At 40.4% G+C, this 18905-nt stretch overlaps 1 protein-coding gene across 12 annotated transcripts in view; it reads right to left on the reverse strand.

Annotated features, from left to right (window-relative positions):
- Positions 1-18905, reverse strand: part of Abi1 (abl interactor 1) — a 119168-nt gene that overhangs the window by 87178 nt on the left and 13085 nt on the right. The window lies entirely within an intron of this gene.

An 18905-nucleotide genomic window follows, 5' to 3' on the forward strand; every position in this document is an offset into this window, starting at 1 on the left:
ACCTCACCTAGTCAGTCTCTCTCTCTCTCTCTCTCTCTCTCTCTCTCTCTCTCTCTCTCTCTCTCTCTCTCTCTCTCCCTCTCTCTGTACAGTTGGGATTTCACCACGATCCCCCACTGGTCAGGGTGGATTGGCCTCCTGGGTGTCCTTCCCAAACCCTGTCAGACAAGCACCCAACCAGGGGCCTTCACCTTTGCCGTTGCTGACACCTCCCATCCACACTGGTCCCCAATCTCTGGGTGAGTACTCAGATCAGCCTCCCTCTCTCAAAAAATCCTAGTGCTAGGTCAGACAGACTCCTCTCGCACGTGGCTGGGACCACGGCCCCTGGTGGATGCCACATTGGCCTGGTTCCTCTCATTCTCTCTCTCCAGAGGTTGTCGAAGGGGACGAGGCACTCCTCCCTTTTGCCCTTCTCCTCGGGAGCTTTCTGATACTCCCCCTCTACACCTGGGCCTCCTCTCCACCGGAGCTACACAAGCCAAACCTCCCCAGTCAGCACTGCTGGGATGTTTGCTACTTAATCTCAAAACTCTCAGGCTCACAGGCAATCTCAAGCCTAAACGCCATATCTTTTACTGCAATCAGGCTTGGCCCCAATATAAATTAGACAATGATTTCCACCGGCCAGAAAATGGAGCTTTCAACCGGAACCTTCTACGGATCTTTACAATTTCTGTCAACGCAACGGCAAATGGTGTGAAGTCCCCTACATGCAGGCTTTCTCCTAACTCCACACCCGTCCCTCTCTATCAATCTTGTGCCACTTCTCAGATTCTCCTGGCCCACGGAACATCTCCCACCACTCCTGACCCCTGCCAGAGCCAGATGTGTCCTTCTTTGATCCGGCAGACCACCCCGCTCGTGCTTCACCTCCACCCTACAGCCCCTCTCACTCCTCTTCCTCGGCGCCATCAGTTCCTTCCTCACACTCTGCCTCCCCACAGCCATCTCATGTGCCACACCCAAAGCCGGCCAGCCCTACTTCTGCACCACACACCTGCTCTGATATCCACTCTCCCTGCTCCTCCACCCTTGCAAACGCCCCTTCGAGAGGTCGCAGGCACAGAGGTGAGTGGCAAGAGTTCATGTTCGTTTCTCCCTCACCAATCTCTCTCAGATTGAAAAATGTCTCGGTCTTTTTCTTCTAATCCTGACTCATACATCAAGGAATTTGTTACCTAGTCCAATCCTATGATCTCACTTGGCATGATACCTATACTATACTAACTTCCACTCTTCCTCCTGAGGATAAGGAAAGAGTCTGGACAGCAGCCCAGGTGACAGCAGATGGATTCCATGCTGCAGATAATACCAAGCTGGTTTGAGCACAGGCTGTCCCCCGGGAGGATCCCCAATGGGACTACCAGTTAGGTCAGGCAGATCGAGTTCACAGAGATCACATGACTCTCTGCCTCCTTGAGGGACTAAAAAGGACAGCCCACAAGTTATTTAACTTAGATAAAATCAGGGAAATTACCCAGACCCAAGAAGAAAATCCAACACAGTTTCTGTCGTGCCTCACTGAGGCCCTTCAGAAATACACCAAAATTGACCCAACCTCTCAAGCTGGCATGATCATCATTAACACCCATTTTATATCTCAATCAGTCCTGGATATCAGAAAAAAAAACTCAAAAAGATTGAGGAAGGCCCTCAAGCTAGCCAGCAAGACCTTCTCAATCTGGTCTTTTAAGGTCTACAATATCCGAGAAGAACAAAAAAAACAAGAGGCTCTCCAACATACAGCTAAATATCAGATGCTGGCAAATGCCCTACAAGGCTCAAAGCCCAAGCGGGCCACAAACAAGCCTTCTGCTGGGGTGTGCCCTGGGCCCTGCTTTAAATGCAACCAAAGCGGCCACTGGGCTAAAAACTGCCCCAACCCTAGGCCACCACCTGGTGCTTGCCCGGCCTGCAAACAGGAGGGCCAATGGAAGATCAATTGACCCCTTTACCAGAGAGGAAAAGGGACAACTCTTCCCCCCCCTCCACAGCAAGGGCCTACTTTTGCCAGAGCTCCTAGGACTGGCTGCTGAAGACTGACAGTCCCCAGGGACTCCAGCCCCCACACAGATCACCCATCTCAAGCCCAGGGTAATGATCCACATCTCAAGGTAAGCCTATCTCTTTCCTACTGGACACGGGGGCCACATATTCAGCCTTACCTCACTTCTCAGGACAGACCTTTCCCACACATACTCTCATAGGAGGTGTTGATGGGGTTCCCACCAGACTGGTTATAATGGGCCCTTTGGCCTGCTCTCTCCACAACACCTCCTTTACCCACGCCTTCCTGGTCCTCCCAACATGTTCTATGCCTCTCCTTGGGCAAGGCATTTTAAGTAAATTTAAGGCTGCTGTCACTCTCTACCCAGCTTCCTCTACACTGGTTAATTTACTCTTATTACAAGCCATGCCAGAGTCTCCTCCTACCTCTCCTCTCCCCCTGCCTCTTTCTTTGGTTGACCCCAAAGTCTGGGACCTCACTCAACCCTCTTACTTTTGCTCATTCCTTTCTCTTTGACCATGGGGTCACCACCCAGCTGCATGGCTAACTGCGGCCGTTCTGGTACAATATGCACATTTGATTGGAGTGGTGTCAGGGCTATAAACTATGGGACTGGCTCCTTCATATCATACACCCTTGTGCATAGGGAGTGCTACCCCACCACGTCCACCTGCACTTACAATGGCCGCACTTATCATATGGGAAAAATTACATCCCCTGAAAAACAATGATGTAAAGTTGAAATTCATGGGCCTATTGGACAGTGGTGACCTTTGGGGTCACCATTATCAGATGGAGATGGTGTACAGGACCAAGCCTGGAACCAACAAATAAAAAGGGACAGACCCAGCTTATAGAAGAGGCCTTAAAAATCCCTCCTCCGTACAGGGGAATTGATTTATCATCCCTAAAAGAGGCAGTTCACCAGAGCCTGCCTTGCAAGAGAAAAGTCCCAAGTTCGAATCCTGATACCAAAAAAAAAAAAAAAGGCAGTTCAAACACATCAGAGACTCCAACATCTCTTTAACACCACCTTGCTAAATCTGCCAGGAAACTAAACTGAATGTTGGATGTGCCCATCACCCCGATTTCAGCCATATGTCTGGATACCTGTACTCCTCAACGGGAACCTGACTTCCCCACAAAAAGTCACCACAATGCTAGGTTCTTTTGCATCCCAACTAGAGTGCACAAAACATGACAACTGGACATGTACAAATTCGTCCAAGTTTAAACCAAACATATCTACCCCTTGTGCTCGCACTGTCAACATTCCTGAGTTTTCCATAACCTGTCACAATAAGGTGATATTCTTCATCTGTGATTCCCAAACCTTTCGCAGTTTAAATGGAACCCTATCCTCCCTATGTTACGTGGGATTCCCTCTGACATTAGCCCTTCCCTCACCATCTCTACTGAAACCCAAATGTCACCACAGGTTTCTCCCCACCATAATAACAAGCATGCTCTTCCTGTACTCCTTTTCCTAATGGGAGCCAGAGTTCTGGCAGAAATAGGCACAGGGGCTGTGGGAATTTCGAAATCAAAACACTTCTACTACTCCTTATCTCAGGAGCTAAATGAGGATATGGAAAAGGTGTCAGAATCCTTGGTCACCCTACAATCACAGATCAATTCACTGGCAGACATGGTAGTTCAAAACAGGCATTCTCTGCACACAATCATAGCAGAAAGGGGGCAGGGGGGAGAAGGCTGCTACTTTGCAAATCAGTGAGGCATCATAGATGACAAGGTTAGAGAACTGACAGAACACATAGAAAAGGGCAGACAAAATCTAGGAAACTAACATCCTTTGCCAGGATATTTTAACCCATGGCCTCCTTGGCTCCTGCCTTTTTTTTTATTGGTATATTTTAGGTAGACAACATAATGACATTCAACATTGGAAATTTGCACCTTTATATAATCTCTCTTGGCTCTTATTTTTTCCCCATTGCCCTGCCATCCCTTCAACTCCTCCATCCCTATTTAGACTTTGTTTCCATTTTTTCATTTTCTCATATTAATTCCTTTCCCTTCGTTCCTTTCCCCTACCCATCCCACTTCCCCTTCCCCTCTGCCCCTTTTCTTCCTATTTCGCATTATCTATTATAGCTTTTAGTCCTTATTCACACTTTCCGTTTCTCACACTAGAGAAAAAAAACACATTTAAAAAAACCACATTTTCCTTATCCAGTCTCCAGATGATGGGCAATTGGTCTGCTTCCAAGTTTTGGTTATTATAAATTGTGCTGCTATGAACATGGGTGCACATATATCACTGTGGTAGGATTCTTTTAATTCTTTGGGGAAGATCCCCAGCAGAGGAATAGCTGAGTCAAATGGGACTTCCAGTCCTACTTCTTTGAGGTATCTCCATACTGATTTCCACAGTGCTTGCACCAGTCTACACTCCCACCAGCAGTGGAGCAGGGTTCCTCTTTCCCCACACCCCTGCCAGCATTTGTTACTGGTTGATTTCATGATAGCAGCCATTCATTCTGGGGTGAGCTGGAATCCCAATGTTATTTTCATTTGCACATCTTGAATGACCAGTGACGTTGAACATTTTTTCATACATTTGTCATTTCTACTTCTTTGTTAAATGTCTGTTCATTTCAGATGCCCATTTTCAGATTGGGTCTTTAAATTTGGGAGGTCTGATTTTTAAAAGTTCTTTATAGATTCGAGATAGACCTTTGTCTGAGGAACAGCAGATGAAGTTTTTCCTACATTGTGGGTTGTCTCTTCACACTGCTGGTGGTTTCTCTTGCTGTGCAGAAGCTTTTTAATAAGAGATCCCACTTGTTGATTGTGATAGTTCACAGGCAACTGAGGTTTTGTTAATAAAATCTTTTCCTACACCAAAGTCTTCAAGAGCTCTACCTAAGCTCTTCCAGCCAGTTCAGCATTTCTATATTAATATTATGTCTTTAATCCATTTTGATTTTAGTTTAGTGCATGGCGAGAGATATAGGTCTGGTTTTAATCTTTGGCAAGCTGAAACCCAATTTTTCCAGCACCATTTATTAAAGAGGCTATCTTTCCTCCAGTGAGGGTGGTTGGCTCCTTTGTCAAAGATGAGGTGACTGAGTATGTCTGGAGTTGTTTCTGCATCTTCTAATCTGCTCCACTGGACCTCAGGTCTGTTTCTTTGCCAGTACCATGCTGTTTTTATCACATTAGCTTTGTAGTATAGTTTCAAGTTGAGGGTTGTGATACCCCCTGCCATGTCTCTGTTGCCTAGAATTGCTTTTGTTATTCTAGGTCTCTTCTTGTTCCAAATGAATTTTTGGATTGTTTTCTCAAGGTCTGTGAAGTGTGCTGCTGGGATTTCAATTGGGATTGCACTGAATCTATATAGCAGTTTTGGAAACTACGGCCATTTTCACTATGTTGATTCTTCCTACCCAGGAGCAAGAAATGTCTTTCCATTTTCTGATATCATCTTCAGTCTCTTTTCAGAATGCTATAGTTTTCAGAAGAGTTCTTTGATTTCTTCTGTTAGATTGATTCCTAGGTATTTCAGTTTTTTGGGTGCTATTGTGAAGGGAATTGTTTGTCCTATTTCTCTGAGTCTGTTGTTCATGTAGAGGAAAGTTACTGATTTCTTGTGTATTGACCTTGTATCCAGCTACTCTACTGAATTTGGTTATTAAGTCTAGAAGACTTTTGGTGGAGTTCTTGGGCTCTTCTATATAGAGTATCATGTCATCTACAAATAATGACAATTTGATTTCATTTCCTATCTTTATTCCTTTTATTTCTTTCTCTTGTCTAATTGCCATGGCTAAAGTTTCCAAAACTATATTGAACAGGAGTGGTGATAGTGGACATCCTTGTCTTGTTCCTGATTTTAGTGTGAAGGATTTCAGTTTTTGACCATTTAGTATGATACTGGCTGTTGGTTTTTCATAGATGGCTTTTATCAGATTGAGGTAGAGACCGTCTATTCCAAAGTTTTGTAGGGTTTTTATCATAAATGCATGTTGGCTTTTGTTGAATCCTTTTTCTGCGTCTATTGAGATGATCATATGGTTTTTGTTCTTGGCTCTATTGATACAGTGTATTACATTTATTGATTTGCATATGTTGAAGCATCCCTGCATTCCTGGGATGAATCCCACTTGGTCAGGGTCAGGGTGTATGATCTTCTTGATGATCTTCTGCATTTTATTTGCCAGTATCTTATTCAGGATTTTTGCATCTATGTTCATTAGTAAGACTGGTTCTCTTTTTTGGTTGGGTCTTTCTCTGCTTTGGGGATCAAGGTGATGCTTGCTTCCAGGAATGAATTCGGGAGTATTGCTTCCCTTTCAATTTCATTGAAGAGTTTAAACAGTAGTGGCAGTAGTTCCTCTCTAAATGTCTTGTAGAATTCAGTGGTGAAGCCATCAGGACCCGAGCTTTTCTTAGTTGTTAAGTTTTTAACTGCATTTTCAATTTCATTGATTGATATTGGATTGTTTAGAATTTTTAGGTCCTCTTTGTTCAACTTTGGTAATTCATACGTATCTAGGAATCTGTTCATTTCTTCTGTGTTTTCCACCTTACTGGATATAGGTTCTTGAAGTAGGTATGGGTGATCCTCTGAATTTCTTCTGGGTCTATTGTAATTTTATCCTTTTCATGGAATGAAAAGGCCCCAACATTTCTTAGGACCTCTCACTATATTCTGCATGATTCTGCTTTTTGGACCCTGCCTGTTCCTCTTTCCAAAATTTCTTACAGGAGCTGGGGATTTAGCTCAGAGGTGCTGCCTTGGAAGCGCAAGGTCCCAAGTTTGATCCCTGGTACTGCCCCCCCACCCCCGAAAAAGAAAAAAAAATGTTTTACAGGAACGCATAAGGGCCTTTATCAACCAGACAGTCAGCCCCTTGTCACTGATGCAAGCTTGCCATACTGAGATCTCACCTCAGCCATCTAAAGCTCCCTACCCAACAATGCCCCTATGCCAGCAGGAAGTAGCTACAGAACTAGAGACCCTCGCCCCTATTCCATAATAACAAGAGTCTGGAATGTTAGACAAAATGGCCACAGGGAGGTCTGGTACTCAAAATAGTGCCTGCTTCTCATTAGCAGATCATTTCAGTAAAATAAAAAACTTATGCTCTCCGGGGAAAGCAAAACTGAACTCACCACCCTGCCCTGCTACTCACCCCATCCTTATCCGCCAATAAGTTTACACTCCCATCACCTGCCCCAGAAATACAACCAATCCTCAACCCCCACGATGCTCTCCCGCCACAAAACCCTTTATAAACCTCACCCAGCTAAGCCTGCCTGCCTGCCTCCCTGCCTCCCTCCCTCTCCCCCTGCTTCATTGTTCCAAACAGCCCGGAAGCTCTTTCCCCAATAAAGCCTTGCCTCACGTGCTCCTGTTTTGGCTGGATTTCTTTCAGATAGGAAGCTATAGCACTGTCTAAGCAACAGATAATAGGGCCAGGGATTTAGCTCAGTGGTGCCATCGCCTGCCTCACAAGCAGAAGGTCCTGAGTTCGATTCCCCATACCAAGGAAAAAAAACAGATAATGCTTTGAATGGTTGGGTACAGTAGATACAGAACAGGCAAATAAATATGAGTCATTTAAGGAGAATCAAGCCACATGTAGAAGAGAAGAAGGAGGGAGAAGGGGAAGGTGGCAACAGTGGCAGCAACACGACTATCCCAAATAGTGGGGGCAGGAACATGAAGTATGGAAGAGTCAAGAATGATACATAAAATAATTGAATGGACAGTAGTAATAAAACTTGGGGGAAGGTGATGAGTTCAGTTTCTGTCATCTTAAGCCTTGGGTACCTGTGATTCAAACCTAGGTGTCCCAAGTTGGTGATTAGATAAATATATCAATCTAAACTTCAGTGGATGAGAGATCTAATTTGGAAATTGAGACAGAAATACAACAATTTGAGGTGATGTGTACTAGAAAGTATTACAGTACAATGCTACTCTAAAATCAAAGACAAAAGGGAATCAAAGGCCAGAGAATAGTAACAGAACAGGAAAGAAAGGTTTCACAGAAAACTAGGAATTAATTCAAAAAAAGAGAGCCAGTTGTGGCAGGACATGCCCATAATTTGAGTTGTTCTGGAGGCTGAGACAGGAAGATGGCAAATTCAAGACCAGTCTGGGCAACACAGCAAATCCCAAAGTCAAAAACAAATAAAAACAGACACCAGAAATGGTGCCACACCCTGTAATCCCAGCTACTTGGGAGGATGAGGTAGGGGGATCACAAGTTCAAGGACAGCCTAGGCAAGACTCTGTCTCAAAAACTAAAGAGGGCTGAGGATGTAGCTCAGTGGTAGAGCACCTTTGGATTCAAGCCCCTATACTTCAAAAAAATAAAATTAAATTAAAAAGGGAATGCATAACCATGTAAAATGATGCTAAGAAGAAGGACAAGATGACAATGGAAGTGTTCAACGAATTTTTCAACATGGAAGAGTGAAAGTAATTTTAAGGAGTGGTGGAGATGACAAGCTCAGTAGAAAAGATTATAGGCAGAGTATAAAGTGAGGAATGGAGTAAAGATGTCAACAGCAGTTTGGGTTTTTTTTAATAATTCAACAAAATTTTATTTACTACCTCTTCTGTCAGACACTATTATTAATGCTAAAGTTGTAACAGCAAATTATATGGGTTGTATTTTGCCTCTGAAAAATAGTTTACGATAGATTAGGGGAGGTCCAAATATAACAAATTTGTACAAAGAAAGTACAAAGAAAAAGTCATTTCTTTTGTGGTCAGTAAGCATTTTAAATGGAGAAACAGAACGCCAAAAATAAAATGTTTCCCATTTCCCCTCAAGAAGCTTATTATTACTGTAAGTTCCATATATGTATAGAGCCGTAAGAGATTTCACCAGGAGGAAAACTGAAAGATGAGATAGGTATTTCCATAAAATGAATGATTAAGTAATTCATCCCACCAGGATATACTGTATTGAGTCTACTATATACTAAGCACTGGTCAGACAATGGAAATAAAGGATAAACAGTGTTCTGAGTTCTTGCCCTCAAATTGCTGAAATTCTAATTGGAGCGAGTGGTAAGATAGGCAGAAGAATTTGCTAAATAAAATGCAAGCTGTTCCATTAAATTTGAATTCCAGATAAACAAAGACAAGTTTTTAGTATAAGTATATTCCATGCAATATTTGGACACTTGGATAACTCAGTAAGGAATAATTTTCCACAGCAAGTAAGACAAGTAATACACTATTTTAGTGTGTATCTGATGCAAGTCTTAGGACATACTTTTACTAAAGTTTTTCATTGTTTATTTGAAATTCAAATTTAACTGAGTGCCCTGTATCTGTATTCACTACATCTGATAAGCTTGGGGAGGAGAGACAGAAAATAAAGGCACATACACACATAAATCAAGTAATACCATATGGTAATACAATCCAGGAAGAAAAATTAAGCAGAGTAGGATTCTGGGAGTACTGCAAGAGTGAGTTCACGATCTCACACACCAGAAGGAAGATAAGGCCAAGAGGAGGTTTCTGAACAGAGAACTAAATAAAGTGAAGGTTGGATCCCAACCACTAGACCCTTCCTGACTAGGGAGATAGCACATGAAAATCCCTGATGCTGGAAAATGGTGGGCTTCTCAAGGAGAGAGGGTTCAGGAATCTCTAGATGAACATAAATGGGGAATGTGACGTTAGCCAGAATTAACTCTTCGGCATTAATTGAAACATGACCTTTAGCTCTATATTCTCTGTTCATCTCTCTCTGCCTGTCTCTCCCTATCTTTCTGTCTCTGCCTCTGCCTGTCTGTACACATTCACGTATAGCTCACTTATAGACTGAACAGTCTGCTGTGAGAAAAAATAATGTGCAACTTAATTAAGCTGGGCTCAATAGTAGTTTTTAAGTAACTAGTTAAGCCATGAAGGAATGCTTGGTCAGTTGCTAGATAGGTATATGAAGTCAACCAAGAGTTTTCTAATATGGGAGAGACATGAAATGTTTCAATTCTGACTGTAAAACATTAGTAAAGAGAGAAGAATGAAAAGATACAAGAAAGGCAAGGGTGGACAGGACCCAGAGGAAAAAAAAAAAGGATTGACCCTAGCTAGAAGGCAGGCCATTTTTCCTCCATTGTACAAGAAAGTAGAATCATAGGAAGAGAGAGAGTATGCCAGTAGGTTTGGAGATGCAGTGCTAAGAAATTATAGGCCTTATATAATGAAGTCTATTTCTCTATAAAATAAACAACAAAAAAAGAATCAGATTTCAAAAGAGACCAGAAAGTTTGAAATAGATTATGATGAGTAGAAAAAATAAACTGACAAGGCAAAAACAAGATCTCTGGACTATGTTAAGAACCTGAGTGCCAGGGATTTAGCTCAGTGGTTCCACCACCTGCCTCTCAAGTGCAAGGTCCTGAGTTCGATCTCCAGTACCAAAAAAAACCAAAAGAACCTGAGTGGTAACCATGATTTTAAAATGGTACCCACATACATGCTCTGCTGCATTGCTCTTTAAAATAAGCATTTGTTACTTTAAGTCTTAGGTTGCTAATACTTGAAACAAAAAAATCTTTTTCTATATGATGCATAGTAATATACATTTATCTTGTTCAAAAGGAAGGCATTAATTTCCAGTGGCCTAAATATAACAGGTTCTGAAAAAGATCCACACTTGCCTTTCCACAGAAAGAAAAACTACAATATACCAAATGCAACTGTATCACAACTTGTAAAAATTATTAATAGGAAAGGTATCAAGAAAGTAATAAATTAAATGTAAGTTAAAGTTTTCAATAACATTTTTCACTAATACTTTTGTTCCCTTTATGTTTCAAGTAGATAAATAAAACTTTGCTCCAGTTAAAAACCACTAGGAATGTCCAAATGTGTCTTAAATACTTCCATTTAAACTCTGAATAAGAATAAAATTCACACTTGACTTATTAGATAATCTCAAACTACTAGAATAACTTTTAATTTTTAAAATATATCATGAGAATACTCATTACTCATTCTGTTTTATAGAATGAAGAGTTACCTGATTCTAGAAATGAAAATGATGTCAATTAAGATCTTTAAAAAATAAACCACGGTTGAAATACTTTCTGCTTTAGTATACACAATGAGTTTAACCAATTGTATAGCGTGAACACATTCTTTAAAGGCCATTCACACAAGTGATACTGCAAGCGATTTGTACTGTTTTTCTAAAATGTTTCAAATATGTGCAATTATCATATCTAGTATTACTTTTTTTTGTTGTTCTTTTTTTTAGTACCAGGGATCAAACTTGGGACTTGGTGCTTGCACAGCAGGCGCCAGAACCACTGAGATAAATCCCCGGCCCTATCTAGTATTTCTTTGATAATTGGAGGAATTATACATGAAATTTTAAAAGGGAGGGATAAGAGGAATACACATGAAAAGAGACTAAGTATAAGTCAATCACTGTTAAAGCTAGGTAATGAACATACTGGATTCATTATACCATTCTTTCCATTTCTGAATATGCTTGAAATTTTCCATCATGAGTCTTTAATTACTATGCTAATAACTTGTACAATAAAACAAAATTAGTTTCCTTATATTTTAAGCTATACTTACATGAATACTTCTACCAATACTCTTTAGTCAACATAAAACAATTCCACACATCACTTCTCGGCCTTTTGGGTAAGATCAAGTGTGAACAATTCCACAAACATCTGCTAAACATCTATGTATAAAGAATCTGCTAAGTACAGATACATATTAGAATATGTTTAATAACAAATACATATTCTCTTAGGATGTTTTGTTTTGCTTTCAGATTTTCTTCACAAACATGGGTTCACCAACTACTTCTAAGTTTTATTTTACAAATGGAGAAAAGTGATACAGAGTGGTAGCACTAAAAAATGTCTTCTTTCTAAGGAATAGATGTTTACCATTAAAATAGTATTTCCTTTTAAAACAAAATCTAACAGGTCAGCTTTAGCTCAAGTGGTTACTTCTTCAATCTGGACTTTTCATCCATCTAAAACAAAATCTAAGCCAGGCATCGTGGTGCACACCTGTAATCACAGTAACCCAGAGGCTGAGGCAGAAAATCACTAGTTCAAACCCAGGCTGGTCAAGTCAGTGATTTGGCAAGATCCTATCTCAAAATTTAAAAATTTTAAAAGGGCTGGAAATGTAGCTCAGTTAAGACTGCGCTGGTTCAATTCCCAGTAACAGAAAAAGAAAAAATTCAGTAACTGCCATTTTCCTAGGATCTCATCTTCTCAATGATTTACTTTTCGTGTGTGTGCACTGAGGATTGGGCCCAGGGGTTATGCTCGCCAAGGGCTTTACCATTAAGCTACGTCCCTAGCCCCTCAATGATGTACTTTTTAAAAAGAATCCCTAATTTTCTAGCATGGTGTCTTGTTAAATATTAAGGTCTAGGGCCAGGGATGTAACTCAGCAGTACTGTGCCTGCTGGACAAGCACTAGATCCTGAGTTCAATTCCTGGTGTTGGGGGAGGGTATTAAGGTCTAAGCCTGGGCTACATGGTGCTGAGGCAGGACTGCTGCAAGTTCAAGACCAGCCTGAGATACACAATGAAACCCTGACTCAAAAGTAAAAGAAAGAGTGGGCCTGGGCCGGGTATTTAGCTCAGTGGTCCCGCTGCCTGCCTTGCAAGCGCAAGGACCCGAGTTCGAACCCCGGTACCAAAAAAAATAAAAAATAAAGAGTAGAAGAGTGGGCCGGGGATTTAGCTCAGTGGCCCCGTGCCTGCCTCAGAAGTACAAGGTCCTGAGTTCAATCCCCAGTACCAAAAAAAAAAAAAAAAAAGAAAAAGAAAACATAACCCATTCAAAACCATTTAAATGCCTCCCCAAATTGTAATTTTAACTCACTTTTCATATCAACACTATTTTCATGGATTTCATAGTTATATTTGCATAATCTCCTATTGATTGATTCCACTTCTCATGCCAGTACCAGCACTCTTCCTTCCTAATGTATTATCTGTCAATTCACGTCTAATTCTTGGAACACAATTTCAGTGAAGATAAATACGGTTACAACTGGAAGTAGCTAGATGCTGAACTGCCCAAATGTCTGTTCCATTACAAGCAGTATTAGTATTCTCCAGCAATCTAAACGGATCCAGCAATCAAAATGCCCTACATAAAACTCTTTTTAGTATTAAAGTTACAAAAGGGAAAGAAGAGAGCAAGGACACTGCTTTAATAGAAACTGTTGGGCAGGTAGTTAAGACATTTGCAAGTCTAAGGGATGGTGGGAGAGGGGTCCAAAATAGCAAGTGTTATCAGTTAAGTAAAGAAACAAAGACATCAATGTATAATATATTTATAATCATTTGTTAGGTCTCAGATGTAAAGTGATCCCACAAAGCACAATGACATTTTAAGATTACACACTGTGAGCATTCCTCACAAAACCTGGACACCTCCAGAACAAGGCACACAGCATTCCTGGCTGCCACAGCCTACAATACCAGAAAAGAAAATGTTTAAAGACCGTCCTGCCTTGGACTGGAACCTGATTTAAATTAAGAACTTAGCTTTTGTAAGTTTCTTACATGATTAAAGTCCCTAAGGAAACAGTGACCATCTAAAAAGGATAAGAAGGACTGGGGATTTAGCTCAGTGGTTCTGCCGCCTGCTGTCCAAGTGCAAGGACTCAAGTTCAATCCCTGGTACCAAAAAAAAAAAAAAAAAAATTAAAAAGGATAAGAAGACATTCTGCAATTCCAAAGTTAACTACTAAGTAAAATGTCAAGAAGCATCATAATCACCATAGTTCCCTGAACCCCAGAAGCAATCTTCAAGTGCACAAAAAGGTATCCAAACTCACACTTGCCTTTGTGGCACTGCCTACCTTCTCCCTTAAAACTGTAACTCTCAGCCAGGGATTTAGTTCAGTGGTTCCACCTCCAGCCTCAAAAGTGGAAGGACCCGAGTTTGATCCCCGGTACCAAAACAAACAAAAAAAGGCGTAACTCTCTATCTATCTACTTTACAATGAATTCCACCTATACTTTTGCAAGGCTGCCTATGTTCCTTGGCTGAATTATTTCATCAAGGACACAAAAGGAACCAAGGACCAAGGAAGTAAGGGGTTGGTTCCTCACCTAGCTTTGGACCTAGCTTCGAGGTGACACAAACTTCCAAGTAATATACAGCCTTTCAAAATATTTGGTATTCTCTTTCAGACAATTACTAGAAAGAAGAACTGAGATAATATCCTGTGGCACGGTCATTTAAGAACAGATCCTGCTCTGCCCAACCCAGTATCACCTTTACCAAGTCCTTTAACAGTTACCTGAAGATCTTAGACAAGATTAAAGCCCTGCTTACTTCATTTAGATGTCCAATCTACACCTCTAACTTTGTTAGCCACTGCTTTACTCAACTTCAAAGTGCTACTCTAAGAATTCTAACCTTTCCTGTCTGCCTTAATTGCTCAATCATTTTGACTAGCTATACCCATCTGGTTTGTACGGATATAAATCGGAGAGACCAAAAATATTTCAAGACTTTTTTTAGTTAACCTCTATTAATTCTACAAATTTTCTTCTCAATTGGAACACTCACTCAGAGGAAAAGAGGGGGAAAAACAGGCAAGGAGATGCATAGAAAGGAAAAGAATCCATGGATCTCAGTGAAAAACTGACCTATAATTCCAGTAGTCAACTCAAGTATGAAAATTACCATCTTTTGGAGGTTCTGAAAGCAAGTCTCCAAATTACAGACACATCTATGCAGACACATATTTGCAACTTATAACTCAAAATACATTTTTAAAAGAAACAATGCTAAAAGATTTGGTAGATTTCCAGATTTGTTCAACAAGAGTCTATTTACTCCATGACATTCCCAACCTAGTGAGCTCTAAATTCATTCGTGTGGAAATAGTGTGATACAAAAAGTGCATAGGCGCAGAGTCTGTCAGTTAGAAAGCCTGTCAGCCAGTTACTAACTGTATGATCAAACAAAATGTTTAACTTTTCAAGACCTAGTTTCTTCATCTTCAGGAAAGCACTGCCTATCATGAACAGTTTGAAAGGATTAAATATACAATTTGTGCTCGCTTCGGCAGCACATATACTAAACATTATACAAATCATCTAGGAGACTGAGCAGGAATTCAGTAAAAAGAATCAATTACAGCCCTCCTTATCTGCAGGTTTAGCAACTGTGGATTCAACCAACCTGTAATTCAAACGTTTGAGGAAAAAAATTGTACGTGTACTGAACATACAGACATTTTTCCTTGTCCTTATTCCATAAACAATACAGTGTACCAACATTTTATGGCATTTACATTGTATTTGGCATTATAAGGAGAATGTATGTAAGTTATATGCAAACACTACTTCATTTCATATAATGAAATACATGGAATGCATATATACAAATGAAAAAAATATATATATATATCTATATAAAATGACTTAAGCATTCAGGGATTCTGGTATCCTTCAGGGTGCCACAACTAATACCCTATGGTCACTGAGGGCTGTTATCCTCTTCGTAAATTCTTTTTAACCTCTATATTGTAGTAAGTGGCCTATTCAGGATTTATTAAAAGGAATTTAAAATTTGGAACCTGAAAATCTAGGTTTGATTCTGGGCACTATTTTATATAAGCTACTGAACTTCAGGCTCAATATTTAATGTCTCTGGGCTGGGGATTTACCTCAGTGGTTCCGCCGCCTGCCTCACAAACAGAAGGACCTGAATTCGATCTCCAGTACCAAAAAAAAAAAAAAATTTAATGTCTCTGAATACAGATTACTCAACCAGTAACCAAAAAACAGAGAGAGAGAAGGGATGGGCAGTGACATGCCCACACCTATAGTCCCAGCTGCTACTGGGGAGGGTGAGGAAGGAGGTTTGCATAAGCCCAGGATTCTGAGGCCAGCCTGGGCAATGCATGGAGATTATGTCTCAGAAAAAAAAAAAAAAAAAAAAAGAAAGAAAAAAAGGTACAAGAGAAGCAGAGAATTATAGTAATTAAATGACATAGTTTATAAACTGGCATAAACTGTATAATACCAGAAAGATTAGTTTTCACTTAATACAAGCGCTCCTGTTCAAAAATTACCTGCTTTCCAAGATTAAAATGTGCAAAACTAAGCAAAGGTCATGGAACTGAGTAAAGCAATCTAAACCACCTAGCTGACGGTAATGTACAACTGCCAACTAGAAAAGTGATGGCAAACCTTATTTAGAGCTTTCAATGATAACCAGCCCAGTATGGCCCAAGTGCCATAGGTTCACCACCACTGGACTAGAACATACTTCCTAACCCAAACAAAGTTTTTGTTGGTGGAACTCAAATAATCTCAATTAAAAGTTAAACTGTATGCAAGACTTTTTTTGTCCTTACCCAACCTAGGAGTCTACATCCTGAGAAATCTTTCTTAAGCACTTTTTTTTGAGAGAGTCTCACTGTGTAGTCCTGACTGTTCTCAAACAAGTGATCCTTCTGCCTCAGCCTCCTGAATGCTAGAATTGCAGGCATAAGACACCACACTCAGCTTCTCAAGCAGTTTCTACTCTTCATTTAGCTTTCTTTCCTTCCTACTCCCCAAAATAGTTTCCACAGCAAAGGTAGTAAGAACCCTAAAGTACAGCAGAGAGAACTGACCAAGTGTGTCCAAGTTAAGGGGTGACCATCCTGTCCATAGATACCAGAAAAATTCAATCATGTCAAAACAAATAAAGATGGAAATAGCAAAGGCATTTCTATAGTCCCTAAACAAACACTTTCTATTTTCAGAATTATTTCCCCTGTAACTTTTAAAACCCTGTCCAGTAGGGCACAACAGCACACATCTGTTGACTCTCCAACCTTGGAGGCTGAGGCAGAAGCACAGCAGGTTTGAGCACAGCTTGGACAATTGAGTTGCTTGGCAAAACTCTACCTCAAACACATTTTTGGGGGGCCAGGGATGTAGCTCAGTGGCATCGTGCCTGCCAGGTGAGCACAACGTCCTGAGTTCAATTGCCGGTACAGCAAAAAAAAAAAAAAAATTTAATTTTTAAAGGGTTGGGAATATAGTTCAGTGCAGAGGTCCTGGGTTCATTTCTCAGTACTGGGGGGAGGGGCTGTAGGTCAGTGAAACCTTTTGGAAACCTCTATCATTACTAATACAATTTAATAAAGTCCATGGGACTCAAGGAGCTAACATGCGGCCAAAAGAACTCCTCAGTAGAACAGGACTGCACTTTCAAAATTTAAGAAATTGATTTTTTTTGTTTTGGTACCGGGGATCAAACTCCGGACCTTGAGCTTGCAAGGCAGGCAGCAGCACCACTGAGCTTAAATCCCCCACCCTTGCACTTTCAAAATTTAAGAAAATAGCAAAATAAAAAATTGAATTCACGGGCCAGGGATTTAGCTCAGTGGTTCAGCCACCTGCCTCAAAAGCACAAGGACCCGAGTTCGAGCTCCAGTACCCAAAAAAAAAAAAAAAAAAAAAAGGTAGGAAAAAATTGAACTCACAAAATAAAAATCACCCAAGCAATAACTTAATCAACAACCACTCAACATAGGTGTAAAAAATATTAAATATTCTCAAAACACAAGTGACTATATACCTAAAAGGAAGTGGATTTATCCAGGGTATTATTTATAATCAAGATACAGACAGGTGCAGAATAAGCTCTCAACAGACACCCAAATGATATTTCTAGCAGCACTTGCTTCTCAATCATAGCATCTACACTGGCAGCACCTCCTACCACACCAACATCCACATTTTCTGAGCTTGTCTGACCCCAACTTGATCTAAGGCCCTCAGGAGGCAACTGGTGGCATGGATCATGCAGCCCGAAGTTATAAAAACTCCTAAAATACTGTAACAATCATAGCTATGCACGAATTTCATTTTTCTCAGTAAGATCAGAATACCTTCCTGGACTCAGGTTTAGGACCACCAAAAAGAAAAAAAGAAACAGAAAAAACTTGAGCCCAAGGCCAGTGGTCCTTGACACTCCGGTATAACATGACATCTTAATTAGGGATATCACCAATCAAGTTTTAAGATGCTTTAAAGTTACAACAGTGGTAGGAGAGGAAAAGAAATGGGTGAAGGTAGAAAAAAAGTATTGCGCATACAACCATCTAAAGAAGAAACAGTCAAGAGACAAGTTAAAACAGGTTAGTTACCAACACCTGCCAACACATAGCAGTTACCACACCATATACTTGTCAGATTACCCAACAAGCAAAGCAAAAAGGAGCTACCCCTTCCTGCCGACTTCTACAGAGAAGACAGGACTTTTCTAAAACCGGGTCAGTTTAACCTCCTGGGTTCTTCCTTTCAAAATCTTTAAAACTTTCAGCAAATTAAGGTTCACCTCAATTTCAATACTTTTCCTGGTAAGCTGAATAAAAGTTGCATATTTTTAATACTGACAGCCTACACGATCACTTTTCTATTTGTAAACTATGTCCACATTGCTACAAGATTTTAAAGTGTTCTTAAAGGCTAAATATAAAGTTTGCAAAAACAAGTAATACAGTAGACATGGAAAGCATTCAACAATCCCTAAAGTAAAAGCTTGAAAAAAAAATTACAAATTCCTAGTGCAACTGAAGATGCAATATTACTAACATGGAAACAAATATTCGAAATATTCTGAAAACAGTATCTCCCTCTAAAAATAATGAGGAAAAGCATTTGCCAACACAGAAACCGTTGGTTCTTAAAAATGATAATCACATGGGAGCACTTCCACAAACACTTCAGCTCCGAAATGCAATAACCCTAACCTTCCCACAGCACATTCTGGTCTTGTCTTACCAATAACAAGTGAATTTTTGATGTCATTATACTGACACAAAGGACTCTACTACTTTGTCTCTACTACAAACTGTTAAGCTTACACACTAAAGACCTACAAATCAAG

This window comes from Heterocephalus glaber, unplaced genomic scaffold, assembly GCF_053883595.1.
Source record: "Heterocephalus glaber isolate CG9 unplaced genomic scaffold, H.glaber_assembly_v1.0 deba00000768, whole genome shotgun sequence".
Taxonomy (NCBI): Eukaryota; Metazoa; Chordata; class Mammalia; order Rodentia; family Bathyergidae; genus Heterocephalus; species Heterocephalus glaber.